The 17,849-nt window shown below is 34.9% G+C and overlaps 1 protein-coding gene across 2 annotated transcripts in view; it reads left to right on the plus strand.

Moving 5' to 3' along the window:
• The first annotated feature begins 1,166 nt into the window (after nt 1-1,166).
• Nucleotides 1,167-17,849, plus strand: part of LOC148956425 (homeobox protein extradenticle-like) — a 59,973-nt gene continuing 43,290 nt past the window's right edge. For both annotated transcript variants that reach the window (XM_089108140.1, XM_089108157.1), the window contains exon 1: nt 1,167-1,185. The gene's annotated coding sequence lies outside the window, so the exon portion shown is untranslated. The remainder of the gene's footprint in view (nt 1,186-17,849) is intronic.

Raw genomic sequence — 17,849 nt, forward strand, 5'->3', positions numbered from 1 at the left:
CCAACTGTACCTCCTAACCCCTGTACGTTTTAAGGTTCGAACTTGTGACTCGGCCTCTTTAACTCTTTAGAAAACGTAGTTTTTTTTCAAATAATTTCTGCATGTTTTGTGTCTTAGTGCTGTACAAATATTTAAAAAAGCTTCTAAATTACAATTTTAGAAAATTTTTAGTTTGGGGGAAAGGGGGATTTCAATAACTTCTTCCCATGATATAAATTTTCCTATGAAGTCGATTATGATGTTTGTAGCGCTCTATCTATTAGTGCTTTAGAAATATTTAAAAAAGCTTCTAAAGTAGAATTTTGGAAATTTTTGAGTTTGGGGGGAAGGGGGATTTCAAAAACCTCTTCCCGTGATATAACGTGTCCTCTGAAGTCGATTCTGATGTTTTAGCACTCTATCTCTTAGTACTTTAGAAATGTTTTAAAAGCTTCTAAAGTAGAATTTTAGAAAATTTTGAGTTCGGGTGGAAGGGGGATTTCAAAAACATCTTCCCATGACATAATTTGTCCTCAAAAAACGATTAGGTTATTTTTACTGGTCTCTCTTGTCAAATCCTTTCCCTAATTAATACAGTTTAAATGGTCTTATCAACACAGAGTTGTTTGGCATGTGCCTGCTACCCTTAAGGGTAAGGGTTTCTGATAAGCAAAGTTGTGACATCACAACAAACCTGGTTTCATTATACCATAACGAAAGTCAGCATGGGTAGAAAATTAAATGGCTTAGGATTTAAATAGGATTTTGGAATATATTTTAATGAACAAGGTTAAAAGCAGAAGCTGTGTAAGGTAAGCAGTGATTTATAATTATGATATAGTACGGGAGCCAATAGACAAAAAGATGCTTATTTTCAGGTCGTCATGACACATCTGTTTCACGCAATTTGAAAGCAGTTTCTAGTCATATCGAACACGCTGATTACGATTATACCCGGGAATAGGTACCTCCGAGGGGTGCTTGACCCTTAAAAATGACCTGAAAGATTAGGAAAAAACTATCTCGAGAGTTTTGTTTACAGTTTTTTCAAGTTTGTAACGGTATCTGTTTAAGGATTATGCAAAGCGTGCAATTTAAAGAATAAAGAGATATAATGGTCAACAAATAAAGTTTTAGTTGTTACAGAAAATTAGTATTTGGAATAATCATTATATTTGAATAGAGTATTGAATTCCAAAGAAAAAAGTATGATTACTCCTTAACCATCGAATTTAAAGGAACTATTAACAGGTTCAGAACCCTCTAGGTTACATCAGTCTGGGGCTATTTCTTTTCTTAAATAGGACATTATCCGTCCTTCTTCTTTTCGGAATTCTTTTCTTTCCAACAATAGGCAGAATTATAGATGATTTTTTTTCTATCCTGTCAAATAGCATTTAGGTAGGAATATGAGATTATCAGGAATAAATTTAGTGTGTAGTATAGGCTAGACTATACCCTTGGGAAGTTTTTTTTAAGAGACAGGCAATTTAAATTTTGACAGAAATTATCTACCTTAGTTTTGGCTGTTTAGCTTATTGATTTCTTTGGGTCTAAGTTTTGAAAGCACAATTTTTATTGTGACTACAGAATTTGAAGTTATATCAAGGATCAAGAAAGGCTCAAAATGCTCTTTTAGTGCCTTTTTTGGTCAATATTTACCAAATCATATTATTGAGTTTCAAATTAAAGGGGTTTTTCCGCCGTCCAACAGAAAAATGTTAGCTAACATTTTTCCCAACAATCGTTTTTCCGCCGTCCAACTAAAAATTGTTAGCTAACATTGTTAGAAGATTTCTCTAACAAATCGAATGCTTGTTGAAGGAAATTGTTGGGGAATTTAAAGCAAAATATTCAAAAATAAGCAAGATGGGTACTTTTATGCTCACAATATTGATAGAGAATCGAGGACTACTGCTATTTTTTTTCCTTTCCCGTTTTAGTTTATTAGAAATATCTTTTCTGGTAATCTCATTGAAAAAAAAAAATAAACTATTCCGTTGAAAAAATATAAAAAAAACGAGATTTTAACGTAGTCATAGCAATTTGATATGATAGAAAATATAAAGATTTCACTTAAGCAATAAAATTATATTTTTTACTAGGTTGATCCACTTCCTCCATTCATGGGATAATTTATGTAAATGCACTAAACAGTTAATTTAGGAAAGCTTAAGCCCTGGTATTTTAATTTTCGCCTAAATTCAATGTACTTTGCCAAATAATAAAATGTTTTGTGTCTGTTTCACTTGCTTGCATTAATAGTTATATTTTTTTTTTTTCTATAAGAAATGAACGCTTTGAAATATTCTATTAATTGAATTTCAAAGCTTTGGTATCAGTTGGGTATTATCAAGCTCAGATAAACTCACAGCAACACTATCTTGGTCAGAATTTTTCTTTGAATTTCCTGCCCCAATATCATGTTTCTGCGAATTGTTAGCTAACTATTTCTGTTAGCTAACAATTCTGTTTCCGCCGTCCAAACAAATTTTTGTTAGCTAACATTGTTAGCTAACAATTGGATGGCGGAAAAACCCCCTAAGTGAATATACCATTCCATGCCTTTTTTTAGGCTTTTTACAAATATAATAATCATTTTTGTCAGAAATCGATTTTACCCTCCCCCCCCTGTTTATACAATTCAGGGTACATATTTGCAGATTAGGGGGGTGGGGGTAAATTTTATTTATAATGTACATGAGATGTCAGTATAAACTTTCCCCCACCCCCCTAATGTGCAAATATAGGTCAATATCTACCAAATCATATTATTGAGTTAGGAATAAAGTGAATACACCATTCGATGCCTTTTTTTTTGCTGATTACGAATATAATAAGCATTTCTATCGGAAATTAATTTCAGCCCCCCCCCCCCTATATAGGCTATACCTAACCTAACCTACCCCTGAATTGGCCTATATAGGGGGGGGGCTGAAACTCATTTCCAATAGAAATGCTTATTATATTTGTAATTTGCATAAAAAAAAGGCATCAAATGGTGTATTCACTTTTGTCCTAACTCAATAATATGATTTTGTAGATATTGACCCAAATATATACCCTGAATTGGTATATATAAGGGTAGGTGCTAAAATTTATTACCAACAAAAATGATTATTATACTTGTAAAGAGCATAAAAAAAGGCATCAAGTGGTATATTCACTTTATTCATAACTCAATAATATGATTTGGTAAATATTTACCCTTTCAGGAATGGGTCTACAAAGAATGTCCCGGGGAGGTATTTTGAAGTACCTGCTTCCATTACTCCTCTCTCTAGTGTTCTAAATTTTACCTACATGACAGGTCTGTACCTATTGAAATTTTGGCAAAACAACATTTTACCTCCATTTTCAGTTAACAGTTTTTTTATTGCTTTATTTCCGTACATGAACTTACTCTCATGTTAACAGACTTCTAGGCCTTATCACTGTTGTTTTTTTTTCAAAATTCTGTAGATTTGTTGTAATATCTTTAAAAACTTATAAATTGGGACTGAACAAAGTTGTGAAACTGAAAACAGTTTTGTTGTACTTCATTTTAAGCAGAAGATCTATTTAGCAAGGTTTCACTTTTGTAAAACACATATTTTTAAAGGTCATCAAAGGCCAGGACCCTCCATTGGGAGAAGAAGTGGAAGTAGGTACTTCAAAATGTCTTCCCAAGACATACTTTAGATTGTAGACCCATCCCTGAAAGTTTCATTTTCCTATTTTAATTTGGAGCATCACACATACAAGAAGTAAAGTAAGACCATCAGTATTTGGATTGCTAATCACTGTTTCAACAGTGCACTATAGAATCTCTATTATACCACGTAGAATGTGGATTGTTAACCATTAGATTTGTCTAAAATTTCTTTTGAGGCTTTTCATTAGCTTAAATTATTTTAACTATACATAACAGTAACCATTTAAAATGTACTAGTAATCAAAAGTAGATCCAATTGAATCTACAGTTATATTATTACAATCTAATGTTGCATTTTATAGTATATTTCTCTGTTTAATTTTATTTCTAAAGTAACTTCTTTATAAAGTAAATCCTTGCAATATCAGGTAAGGGACAAAAGATTTATTCTGCTCTAACAGTATTTTAACTTTGGAGTTCTTTCAAAAGGATGGATTAACTAGCTTCAACAAGCCTGAAGCTAATGCATTGTCCAAAGCATACAGTATTTCAACCAAAATTATGCCTATTGTGTCAGCAAACTAAAAGTGGTCCTTTACATAAATTCATATACATTTCATGTGTATTTCCTTCTTATCACCAAATTGCTCTTGTATATTTTGTTACAGAACATTGCAAAAATTTAAAAAAAAGCTCTATTTCTCTGAAACAGGCCTGTTCCAGCACAGAGTGTGCTGCCAGAAATTCTATTCCTGCAAAAGTTACCAGGAGTCTTCTGACCAAACTATATCACATTGCTTGTCAATTAAAACAGTGCAAATACTTTGCAGACAGCAACATGCATGGAGAAATTTTTGAATACAAGTCTTTAGGACACAATTACTGTTGATGTTATACACTTAATGCACTGTTTGATTACTTTAGGACACAGGTCACTTGCTACTAAAATGTTGTTGCTAAGACATTTCAGACGAAATTGATATTTTGACCAAAGTTAATGCTGTAAAATCATAGTATAATATTAACTTCTCTGGTTAATATTTGCAATTTCTTAGGAATACCAGAGATTTACTGTAAAGCAAGAATATTGTATTGGGGTTACAGTGCATACAAGTGCATACATGTTACAAGATTGAATATATCAAGATTAAGTATTTAATTCACTTATTTGCTTCCACAAAAACAGCAAATTCTGATGAAATCTTGTTTAATTCTTTATTGTGATGTTTGTATTAAGATTAATCGAGTGGTGTCACCTTATGGTCACTTGTTACCATGTTATTCTGCAGGTTGTGAGCTTACTGTGATAACTTACCCTGGTAGGTGGGTTGGAACTCAGCCTAAGAAATAAACATACCATTAAATTCAAAAATCAATACTCTATCCAATTATAATAATCATATCTGTTTTGAGCTTTTTTCATAAATCTGTAAAACATTATTCAAATCTTTTCTTTTATTTAACAAAAATTGATTTCTGTCAAGTGGCACTACATGGTAAAAAAAGGGGCTTAGTATCACGAAAAATGGCAAGAATGTTTGAATCTAGCATTACAAAATATCTTTTTCTGTTACATTCTTCTCTCTTCTTAAATTGTGACCTTACAATTTCATGTAACAGGATAAGATTTAAACTACTCCAGTAGTATTGAAATGAGATTTATTTCAGAAGAATGGATCAACTTGCTTCAAAAAGCCTGAAGCTGATGCACAGTCCAAAGAATGCCGTATTTAAACCAGAATCATGCCTATTGTGTCAGGAAACGCAAAGTGCTCCTTTACATAAAGTTACAGACATTCAACATGTGATTTCCTTCTTGGCATCAAACTGTTCATGTACATTTGGCTACAGGGCATTGAGAAAAAGTTTTACAAAGCCTAACTTTTTCTAAAACAGACTTGTTCTGGCACAGAGTATGCTGCCAGAAATTCTATTCCTGCAAAAGTCATCAGCAGTCTTCTAACCAAACTCAATCACAGTGTTTGTCAACTAAAAGGAGGCAAACACTACGTAGAGACAGTAACTCACATAAAGGGAACTTTGAATACAAGTCATGCTGTCTTTTTTGTAGCTTAAAAGGCAGCACAAAAAAAAGAAAATGAATGTAAAGCAGATAACAACTCTAGAAAGGCAGAATAATATTCAGAAGCAGGTAGAAAGACTGAAAGATTTGGAACCTCAATTGTGGATGAGCTGTAAAGATGCTCCATTAGTGAGACTTGAGGCAAAGTACCATCAAAAGTGCATGGTGCTCTTCATGAAAAGACAGTCTGAAAAAGATGAAAGACTGAATATGGAGTTGTGGCGGTGAAGGAATAAAAAATTGTAGCTTGCTATGTAGTTGTGGAGGTGCATGTGTGTTGGATTCTGATGATGATAACTAATTTTGATTTTATTATATATTAATATATTTTCATTTTATGATCTATATCCAATAAGGATTATAAACGATTTCTCAATAAACTAATTATGACAGTTTATTGAATTTTATTTATTTATTTATTTATTTTTTTTATCACTAACTTGCTTACATTTTTGCTCAGTTACGTTAAGTTGCAGCTAAAAGGACCGAAACGTATTGGGCTGCAAGTGAAATTCACTAGATAGTACTATTTAATATTTCAGGTCATTTTTAAGGGTCAAACACCCCTCAGAGGTACCTATTCCCGGGTATAATTGTAATCAGCGGGTTTGATATGACTAGAAACCGCTGTCAGATTGCGTGAAACAGATGTGTCATGGAGGTGTCACATTTTTAGGTCTTTGCGCCTGGACTAATAGTAATATAGGATGAAATATGAGTTAAAACAACTAGCAATGTGCAGTAATTTATCATTATATAGAGGGGGGATGAGTGGAGGTAGGTACTTCAAAGTACCTTCCCGGGACAAACCTTAGCATGTACATCCATCCCTGAAAGTTTCATTTTCCTAACCCAACCCTTTTCCAAGATAACCAAAAGTAACTAAAGTAGAATTTTACCAAAAATAGAAAAAGAGTATTTGAAAGAAAAAGGGTGGCCCCAGATGCAGATGCGGATTACTCTTTCCCCAGATGTAACCTAGGTTATGAGGATGTGGCCCATATTCTCACCGAGTGCCAGCAACTTTCTCTATTAAGGGAAAAGAATTTTGAGGGTGGTAACTTGGTGTGCCGGGGGATCCTGAACACGACTGTAAAAAGGAAAATCAGGCAGTTATGTAAATATGTAAATGAAGCGTTGACATCAATGAGTGAAACTTGATATTTATGTTATTTTTCTTGTGGAGTGTAATTAAGAACTGTTCTGTATGGCCTGTTTTTTGGCTTATAATAAATTATTATAGGTCTCCATAATCTGATCGCTTAGCCAAGCCTGTCCTATTATTGACGCCAGTTCACCTATTGAAATGTTTGCCAAATTCTTTTCCTCCCCCCCCCCCACTGACACTCTTCCTAAGACAATTGAATCGCTGCGACCCGAACAATACTTTGAATACGCGCTGCTAAAGTCTTGGAAGTTGTCCAACTGTTCATTTTTCGAAAGTACTTTTTTAGCTAATTTTATGTTTCTTCTGTTCAATTTTTCAGCAGGTATGATGTATTCCGGTGGAAGACATAGATTAGGAGAAGGGTCATAATATTTGGGGCCAGTTATATTTTTTTTTATTGCTTTTTTTCTTCCAGAACTCTTTTAGAGTATCCATTTTTGGCAATTGCTTTTTACTTTTTTCCTTTTTTGTTGCTACATATAAATATCCACTCGTTTTCTTGAGCTAGTAATTTTAGATGTAGGGGGATAACAACTCAAGCCTTATTAAGGAGCTGAACGATGAAGCGATACAAGAATCGAAGGAAAAAATAAGCTTAGAGTGGAAAAAAATTAAAACACAGAGCCATTTTTTTTGGTAAACAAAAATTAAAAAAGAAAAATATATATTTAATTCTTTTTTTAAAGAAAATTTAATTTAGTAGCACTTCAGAAAGTAGCTCCAGGCGAGTAGCTTCGAAACAAAAGGTTAACTAAGTGGACAGGTTTGCATATCGATATGCTAGTGAACAATTTTGCTAGTTCGACAGAAATGTGCCTACAGACTTAGAGAGTTACTTAACCTGTCCCTAAATCGAAAAGACACTCATTACTTAAAAATGAATTAAAATTTCAAAAAAAGATCATGTTTAGTGTAGATACGATAGATTGTATTGTAAGCTGAGTTTATTTTCACTTCCAAAATTTTGGGAAGAATTACCTGAAGTCTCCTATAGAACTATTGTCATACCGTGGGTGACATTTCTGTACTAGGAAGGCTGGGACTAATGAAATGGGGGTAAATTTCCAAAACGGCTAATATTTTAATGAAATGAATATTTTACATGTAAAGCAACGTTGATGTAGCATGAATTTCCCAAATTCTTCAGTCCAGCATATGGTAGAACACATTCCATGTTGTTGTTCTTTCTGTTAGTCACAAAGTCGTTATGGTAGATTCGTTTTAGTCAATATGTTCGTTTTAGTCAAGAGTCTATATTTTCAAGAAGTCGAAAATAAATAGGTTGAATAATGTTGTCAGTAGATTATCGAGTCATTCAGCAATAGCTTAGATTAATATTGAGAATATCCAAAATAATGCCAGGTAAATTTTGGTAGGAAACACTACCAATAAATGAGAAATATGTAAAAAATTTGATTTGGTTCCAATTATTGTCAAATCTCGACTAAACGACAAATTCTCATAAAGCTGTTTTTTTTTCAACTGAAAAAGGTCTTGCCTTAGGAACAAGCGAATCTTCACAAGGCCGTTCTTAAATTATTAAAAATTTAAATTATTCAAAATTTATTATCAAAAGGCCGTTTCCTTGTTCAACCTTGGCGGCTTCCTTGTCCTCGTCCCTGTGGAATTGATAATTATTGTCATAGCTCTATGGCGTGGCAATTCAGCTATCATATCTATTTACAATTATGAAATTTGACACTTGTAGGAAACACAAGCAGATTTTGGGTTTTGGGAAATTTGTCAACTGATAATTTCTTAAAAGACGCAAAATTGAGCAGATGTAAAATCGAGCAATCAAAAAGAAAGTACAAAATGGATAGGAACCGGCGTTTACCCTCTTCCCCTCACCAAAAATACTCCCTGCGTCTGGTTGGTCTCCAGTCGCGTTCCACTTATAATAAAAGGACTCTCATTTTCTGATCGAATGAGCACCCTCCAAAGTTTCTGTGACCTTGAGGTGGAGATGGGGATAAGGAAGGGGCAGTTTTCCTCCTATACGATTAATCTCACATTACGGCTGAAAAATCGCAATAACAAAAACAGGAGTCATGGTTGCAGCGGTAGCTGCAACATAGTAAAAAGCGAACCAAAGCCCAAAGTAACCAAAAGTTAATAAACGCGTTTTGAAAAAAATAATAACTTAGTGAAAGAAAATTGTTATGTAACACTGATTCAGGATCGAATGAGTACCCTCCAAAATTTCTATGACCTTGAGGGGGAGACGGGGATAAGGAAGGGGTAGCTTTTCTCCTATACGATTAATCTCACATTACGGCTGAAAAATCGCAATAACAAAAACAGGAGTCATGGTTGCAGCGCTAGCTGCAACATAGTAAAAAGCGAACCACAGCCCAAAGTAACCAAAAGTTAATAAACGCGTTTTGAAAAAAAAACAACTTAGTGAAAGAAAATTGTTATGTAACACTGATTCAGGATCGAATGAGTACCCTCCAAAATTTCTATGACCTTGAGGGGGAGACGGGGATAAGGAAGGGGTGTTCAATAATTACCTCAGATGATGTCCTTCACTCATGGGCACAACTGAACGCTCAAATGGGACACAACTGAACTAATTAAAATACGGCGCGCAAATAGGAAATTCCCATTTGCGCGCCATGGCGCTCAAATGGGAAAGCGCTCAAATGGGATACACCCCTTACTGCGTTTAAAAGTCTTGAATTCAATTTATTTCCCAAATAAAGTTTTTTTTTTAAGAAATTCAAAATCCTTGTCTTACAAAAAAGTGGGCGATGGCCATGCTTTGCCTTGCTTTGGCTTGTTATGTCCTATACAGTGTTTTTATGAAGTGAAAAACAATAGGCCTTAGATAATGTGAGATTAATCGTATAGGAGAAAAGCTACCCCTTCCTGGGTGTATCCCATTTGAGCGCTTTCCCATTTGAGCGCCATTTTCTCCTATACGATTAATCTCACATTATCTAAGGCCTATTGTTTTTCACTTCATAAAAACACTGTATAGGACATAACAAGCCAAAGCAAGGCAAAGCATGGCCATCGCCCACTTTTTTGTAAGACAAGGATTTTGAATTTCTTAGAAAAACCTTATTTGGGAACTAAATTGAATTCAAGACTTTTAAACGCAGTAAGACGTATATATTATGAATCAGAGAAAAATGAGCTTTAAAATGAGCTACTAGTCAAGCAGATATGGTTTAGTCCCAAAAATTAGTGTCTGACCCCTTAGAATCTCCTCTACTGTGAGCCAATTGTGATTTTGCTCCGATTTGTGGCGAGTGACATCTCATTTGAAACGTCTCATCTGTTTGATGATAGCACTACCCGTTTTGAGAAGAATAGGAACCTTTTTCTTATTCTTCGACCTTATGGCTGGAATTTTAAGACTAGGGCGATAAAAAAATCGCCCTGGTTAAATGAAAAAGTCACAGAGTTGTAGCAATGAAGAAAATATTGAATGTTATTGTAAATCTACGGCCTATTGTTTTTCGCTTCATAAAACACTATAGGACATAATAAGCCAAAGCAAAGCCATCGCCCGCTTTTTTGTAAGACAAAGATTTTAAATTTCATAAAAAAAACTTTATTTGGGAACAAAATTGAATTCAAGACTCTTAAACACGGTAAGACGTATATATTATGAATCAGAGAAAAATTGCCATTAAAATGAGCTACTAGTAAAGGAGATAAGGTTAAGTCCCAAAAAATAGTGTCTGACCCCTTAAAATCTCCTCTACTGTGAGTTAATTGCGACTGTGCTCCGATTTCTGGTGAGTGAAAGCTCATTTATAACTTCTCTTCCGTCTGATGATAGCACTCCACGTTTTGAGAAGAACAGGAACCTTTTCCTCATTCTTTGACCTTATGGCTAGAATTTTAAGACTAGGGTGATAAGAAAATCGCCCTGGTTAAATAAAAAAGTCACAAAGAGTTGTAGCAATGAATGAAATACTAAATGTTATGGTGAATTGTTTTTCACTTCATAAAAACACTGTATAGGACATAATAAGCCAAAGCAAGGCCATTGCCCGCTTTTTTGTAAGACAAGGATTTTGAATTCCTTAAAAAAAATTGATTTGGGAACTAAATTGAATTCAAGAATTTTAAATGCGGCAAGACGTATATATTATGAATCAGCGACAAATGGGCTTTAAAATGAGCTATTAGTCAAGCAGATAAGGTTTAGTCCCAAAAAGTAGTGTGTGACCCCTTAGAATCCCCTCTGCTGTGAGTCAATTGTGATTGTGCTCCGATTTGTGGCGAGTGACAGCTCATTTGAAACGTCTCATCTGTCTGATGATAGCACTCCACGTTTTGAGAAGAATAGCAGCACTTTTCTCATTCTTTGACCTTATGGCTGGAATTTGAAGACAAGGGCGATAAGAAAATCGCCCTGGTTAAATGAAAAAGTCACAAAGAGTTGTAGCATTGAAGGAAATATTGAATGTTATGGTAATGGTATGGTAAATTGTTTTTCGTTTCATAAAAACACTGTATAGGACATAATAAACCAAAGCAATGCAAAGCAACGCCATCGCCTGCTTTTTTGTAAGACAAGGATTTTAAATTTCTTAAAAAAACTTTATTTGGAAACTAAATTGAATTCAAGACTTTTAAACGCAGTAAGACGTATATATTATGAATCAGAGAAAAATGGCCTTTAAAATGAGCTACTAGTCAAGCAGATAAGGTTTAGTCCCAAAAAGTAGTGTCTGACCCCTTAGAATCTCCTCTGCTGTGAGTCAATTGTGATTGTGCTCCGATTTGTGGCGAGTGACAGCTCATTTGAAACATCTCATCCGGCTGATGATAGCACTACACGTTTTGAGAAGAATAGGAGCCTTTTTCTCATTCTTTGACCTTATGGCTGGAATTTTAAGACTAGGGCGATAAGAAAATCGCCTTGGTTAAATAAAAAAGTCACAAAGAGTTGTAGCAATGAAAGAAATACTAAATGTTATGGTAATGTTATGGTAAATTGTTTTTTACTTCATAAAACACTGTATAGGACATAATAAGCCAAAGCAAGGCCATCGGCCGCTTTTTTTTAAGATAAGGATTTTTAATATCTTAAAAAAACTTTATTTTAGAACTAAACTGAATTCAACACTTTCAGACGAGGTAAGACATATATGTTATAAATCAGCGAAAAATTGGCTTTAAGCTGAACAGCTATTCAAGCAGATGTAGTTTAGTCCCAAGAAGTAGTATCTAACCCCTTAGAATCTTCTCTGCTGTGAGTCAATTGTGTTAAAGTATTTTTAATAGTTCTTTAGGTTATAGGAGACAAAATTTGGCAACACTGTAATCAATTTGAAAGAATGGGCGATCGGCGAGGGATGTTTTCTTCAAAGTTTGGCAACACTGAACATAGGGCGATGGGCTATTACTTCAGGCTGGTCTTCCATTGCCGGTAATTGCCGAGGGACACCGAGGCTGCGACTTCACACTGCCATTTCTGAATCTCCTGATCTTCCGGCACACCCTTTACCAATTTTGCTACATTTCCTATTTCCAGTCCTATCCCCTTCCCTTCATTCCAAACACCTGATAACACACAACTATTAAGATTGATTTCACCTGGGAAGCCCATAAACTTTTCCTTCTATCTTGCAATACCTCCAGATAAGCTACATTTACTAACCTATTATTCTGTAAGCCAACCACCTTTTCCCAGTATCGTATCATTCTAACCAATCTTTTTACCCTCAATGAAAACAATCCTAGATCACCCTTTAACACCAGACTATTAATTTTCCCGCTTAGCCCTAAAAGTCTCTTGAAATGTCCTAAATAAATTCTCTCTATTTTTCCCCCTTTTTCAAACCCCCAAACTTCGCCACCGTAACTCAATACTGGGCCTACCTTTGTCTAAAAAATTCTCTTCTGTAGCTTAATATCTGCCGGCCCTAGATGCCTAAGGGGACTCTTCAATAACGCCCATGAAGTCTTCTGATCCTTCCAACTCGCTAACATGCAGATAGATGCCGGTCCTAGATGCCTAAGGGGACTCTTCAACAACGCCCATGAAGCCTTCTCATCCTTCCAACACGCTATTTGCACCTGATCACTCCACCACCCTGAACTTGTAAACTTGCATCCCAAATATATAAAATGCTTGACTGCTTTCATCTCTTTCCCTTTAAAATAAAACTTGTTCTTTTCCCTTTCTTCTTTTCCAAAAACTAATATAACTGATTTGTCAATATTTAAAACAAATTTTTTACTCCCCAGATAACTATCCAAAATCTTTAACATCTATTGCAAATCCGGAGCCGATTTCGGAAGCAATACTATGTCATCTGCAAATAATAAACAAAGCAGCTCCAGCGACATTAATGTTAACATAGGGACATTTCTATTTCTAAAATACACCTCAATATCATTAATAAAAAGAGAAATCAATAGAAAGAGATCTATTAATTATCATTAATAGAAAGAGAAATCAAACGCAGTGATAGAGTGAATCCCTGTTTAAGGCCTACCTTACTTAAAACTGGCCTAGAATAAGAATTACCTACCTTCACAACTACGTTAACCACCTCATACATTTTCATTATAACTTCTACTAACCTAATTGGCAATCCCAATTTCACTAACACCCCTCTCAACATACTCCTTGAAACTTCATCAAATGCTCCCCTAATGTCAAAAAACGCCGTATATAGCCTATTTTCCGTATACCTCGTATATTTACTAACTAAAACCTGTAAACAAAATTTTTGATCGATTGTACTATAGTTTTCCCTAAACCCTGCGTGACATTTAATTAATCTACCTTTATATTGCAACCATTTATCCATCCTATTAGATAGCACTCTACAAAATAACTTACTGATAGAACTTCCTAAATTTATCCCCCTGTAGTTCTTGTGCAGGTTACTTTCTCCTTTCTTAAATAATGGGATCATAATTGATATCTGCCAATTTTGCAGCCATAGAGGTGTACTTAGAATTGCCGATAATATCAATACAAGCACTGGCAGTATCCATGCTCTTGACCATTTCAACAGCTTAGTTGTTACTCCGTCGATGCCCGGTGCTAAGTTCCCTCTCATGCTTTTCAAGGCGTGTCATATTTCCTCCTGCCGAACCGGCTCCAGTAGTTTAGCGTCCTCTGAATTCAACTCACTATCGGCTGTCTCTTCTAAACTATCTTCTTCTTCTATTTAACAGCAGGCGGGCTTTTCAGTAAAACTATTTAGCCCTTTTCCTTTTGCTTCACTCTGTGGGCTACAGAGCTACTGGCTTGATTGCCTCATATTTATTATATATATTCAGATATCTTTCAGCAGATCTTTCAACTCAAGGAGTTCAAATATAAGATGATAGATGTCGATTTCTATGCTCTGTGTGCAGGTATAGTTGGCTAGGCTCTTGGCTGATAGTGTGATTTTGTGGTGTTTTAAGTATTTTAACAGTTTAGAAAGCAAGGTATGTTGTGCAGACATCATTATATTAAATTCGAATTGGCAGTGGTAAATTGTTTCATTATTCATATTAAAATGTCTGCAAAAAGGGGACAGGGGAGTGGAACCACTTGAATTAGAAAACTTATGAGCGAAGGTAAAGAACTTTAGTCCATTTGTGTAAGAATAACTTCTATGATAAATTTTAGAGATACTTATTGGGAAAGGGGGAAAGGATAGGATTAATCTTATTAAAATTAATATCTGATAGCCTCCATCGGTAAATATCTCTAATTGGGATTGGTCTCCCACTTGGCTGGTCAATATTTATAGCATTTTTTGCTATTTCATCAACCTGATGATTACCACTTATGCCAGAGTGGCTAGGAATGTACTGAAAGTAAGTTTTTATGCCACTTGAAGCAAGATTATCAATAATACTGAGACAATGATAAGTGTCAATGTCCAACTTATATTGAGGAGCTGAGGCCAGCAATTCAAGGCTTGATAGAGAGTTGGAATAGATGATAAAATTATTTGAATTTGTAAACAAAGGTTGGTTTTTCTTAAAGTGTTCTAATACCATAATTATGGCATTTAACTCAGCAGACATTATAGATAAATTATTAAATAATCTCTCTCCCATTGCAATTTTCAGGTGAGGAAGGAAAACACCACTTACAACCTTCTCATCCATTTTTTACCCATCAACAAATATTTGGAAGTGATTTTTATAGGTAATTGTATTAAGTTCTGCAAATTTTTTCTGGACAAAAGCAATGGGGGTTAAATCTTTATTCCATTTTGAAAATTCAGTATTTATTATGGGAAATGACCAATTCCATGGAGGGGATTGGGGGAAAGTAGGTGCAATAGAATTTGCTGGTACAGGGAACTTCTTTTGAATATTGGCATACTCATCTGCAATACCTCTATACATGGCTGGATTTCTTAACCAATTATGTAATGTGTGTGAGCTATTTGATTCAATTTTTGTAAGATGTTTTATCAAGAGAAAGCTACGTCTCTCCCTTATTGTTGTTAATCCACTCTCCATAAGCAGAAACTTGGTGCTTGTGGGTTTCCTAAGACCAAATATGAGACGTATTATATCATTTTGTGTTGTTTCAATTTTTTGCATCTGGGTCTTTGCACATGCACCATAGACAATGAGCCCATAGTCAATATGGGGTCTTATTTGTGATTTATAAAACTGGAGTAAGGTTTTCTCCTTACAACCCCAGGGTGTGGAAAGAAGTCTTTTTAGTATATTTGCTTTTCTATAACATTTTTTTATTGTGTTTGAAATGTGGAGGTGGAAATTAAGTTTTAGGTCAAGCATGAGACCTAGGTAATTAATATTATTATCTTCTGGAATAGTTGTTTTATTTAGAGTTAGTTTTGCATTAACATGGTTTCTGCTTCCGGTGAAATTGGATTATTTTTGACTTGGTGGGTGCAATGGGTAAATCTGAATGTTGAGAGAATTTTTCAAACTGGAAAAGTGACTTTTGCAGATTTGACTGTGCTATCTGAAAGGTGTTGCCAGATGACCATAGCACCAGATCATCAGCATATTGTAGATTCGTGTGGGGTAGGTTCATGTCCCAGAGATATAGGGCAAAAAGGAGGCAACTGAGGACTGCTCCCTGAGGTAGGCCTTTGGATATTGTCTTTTGGGGTGAAGAGGCTGAACCAACACAAACAATGAAACTTCGCACTTCTATGAAGGATTTAATAAAGGATACTAGCTTAGGAGGTACGCCAAGGTTTGCAAGTTTATTTAAAAGGATTTGGTGGTTCAAATTGTCATAAGCTTCTTCAAAATCTAGGAAAGCTGCCACTAGGACATTTTTTTTTGAGAAAGATTCATTTACTGCATTTGTTAGCAAAATGAAAGCATCTGTTGAGAAGTGGTATTTCCTGAGTCCAGCTTGAGTATGTGGGATCATATTATTATTCTCAACAAACCAGAGGAGTCTGTGATAAATCATTTTCTCCATTATTTTCTCCATCCCAGGTGTAATCATTATGGACCTATAAGACTCAGGGTTGTCTTTTGGTTTATTTTTCTTTAGGATTGGTAGGAGGGACGAACATTTCCATATATTGGGGAACCTAGAAGATACCCAAGCGTGATTATAACAATTTAGCAGTTCTTGTTTGTATGAAGGTGTGAGATGCTTTATCCATGTAGGGTGTATATTGTCATAGCTACTGCTAGTTTTGGACCTAATATGATGTATTGCATTATTTAATTCCTGGATTGATAATGGATTAGCTATGTACTCGGATCCTGGGCGTGGTTGGTAACTTGGGTTCATGGGAATTGTGGACAGTTTGCTTTGATTATTTGATGTTAGCCTATTAACAAAAAGAGTTGCAAATAGGTTAGCCTTTTCATTATCATTGTCATAATGGGTATTATTATGTATAAGTTCATACAGGAGTGGGTTGGGAGAAGTCTTTTTCCCACATATGTGGCTTATGACTTTATGTATAATTGGCTCATTTGTTTCTCTGGAGAGATTATTTGCAAAATTATTCTAGTATTTATATTTAGCATCTATTATAGTCCTTTTTAAATTAGATTCTGCTTGTAATTTTTTTAAATATGTAGTAGGTGATGGTTTTTGTATGAATTTTGTCCTAGCTGCCTTTTTTATCCTCCATTTATTTAGGCACTCATTTGTCCACCATACTTTAGGAATTTGTTTAGGGAATGTTTTCTTAGGTGTTGTCTTGGGGATAGCATGATTAGCTGTATTTATTAGTAAAGATGTCAATGCTTCAGCATGTGTGTCAACTGTTGTGTTAGAAATGCATGAACTTTGGGTAAAACTTGTAATTTCATCATTTAGCTTATTTTGGAAAATAGACCAATTTGCTTTAGTGTTGATATATTTGGATGTATGAGATAAAGTTTCAGCAGGTTCATTTAGGGAGCAAACTATAGCAAAGTGGTCTGTACAGAGACTATCAATTTTATTTATGTAAATTTTGTTCAACAAATTTAAAGACACAATTTGTAGGTCAATTGTGGAGAAATTGCCACTTTTGGTGAAATATCCATCTCCTCATCAGCTTTCTCTTCGTCCTCTTCGGTGTATATCTCTTTGTATTTTGTTCTAGGTATTCTGGCCAGGTATCGGCCTGAGGGACTGAATCAGTCAACCTTCTATTTTCTGTTGATTTCCTAATTAACTTTCAGAACTCCGTTGTATCATTCACGCTAAATTACTCCCTTATTTTTTGGCTCTCTTCCTCTTCAAAACGACTCTTTGTCAACTTAAGTAGCCTTTTATATCCCCTTTGTTTGTCCCTAAAAACCTGCAAATTTTTTTCCAGATCAACTGTACTACTAGCCTTAAGCGATCCAAAAGCTACCAAAACCTTCTTCTTCTTTTCCTCACATTCCTTATAAAAAAAAAACTCATTAAACCAGTACTCCTACCATTTTTTCTCCTACGTGCCACCTTAGTTCCTATCTTATACAAAACCCCCGACAAAAAATCAACAGAACCTGCTATATTCCCTTCCCTTGCCATATCCTCACTCTTCTGAATAAATGAGTCCAGCGCTCTATCTTCAACTAGT

Source organism: Artemia sp. Qi Xiang Cuo, chromosome 1, assembly GCF_049724085.1.
Source record: "Artemia sp. Qi Xiang Cuo chromosome 1, ASM4972408v1, whole genome shotgun sequence".
NCBI classification, from domain to species: domain Eukaryota; kingdom Metazoa; phylum Arthropoda; class Branchiopoda; order Anostraca; family Artemiidae; genus Artemia; species Artemia sp. Qi Xiang Cuo.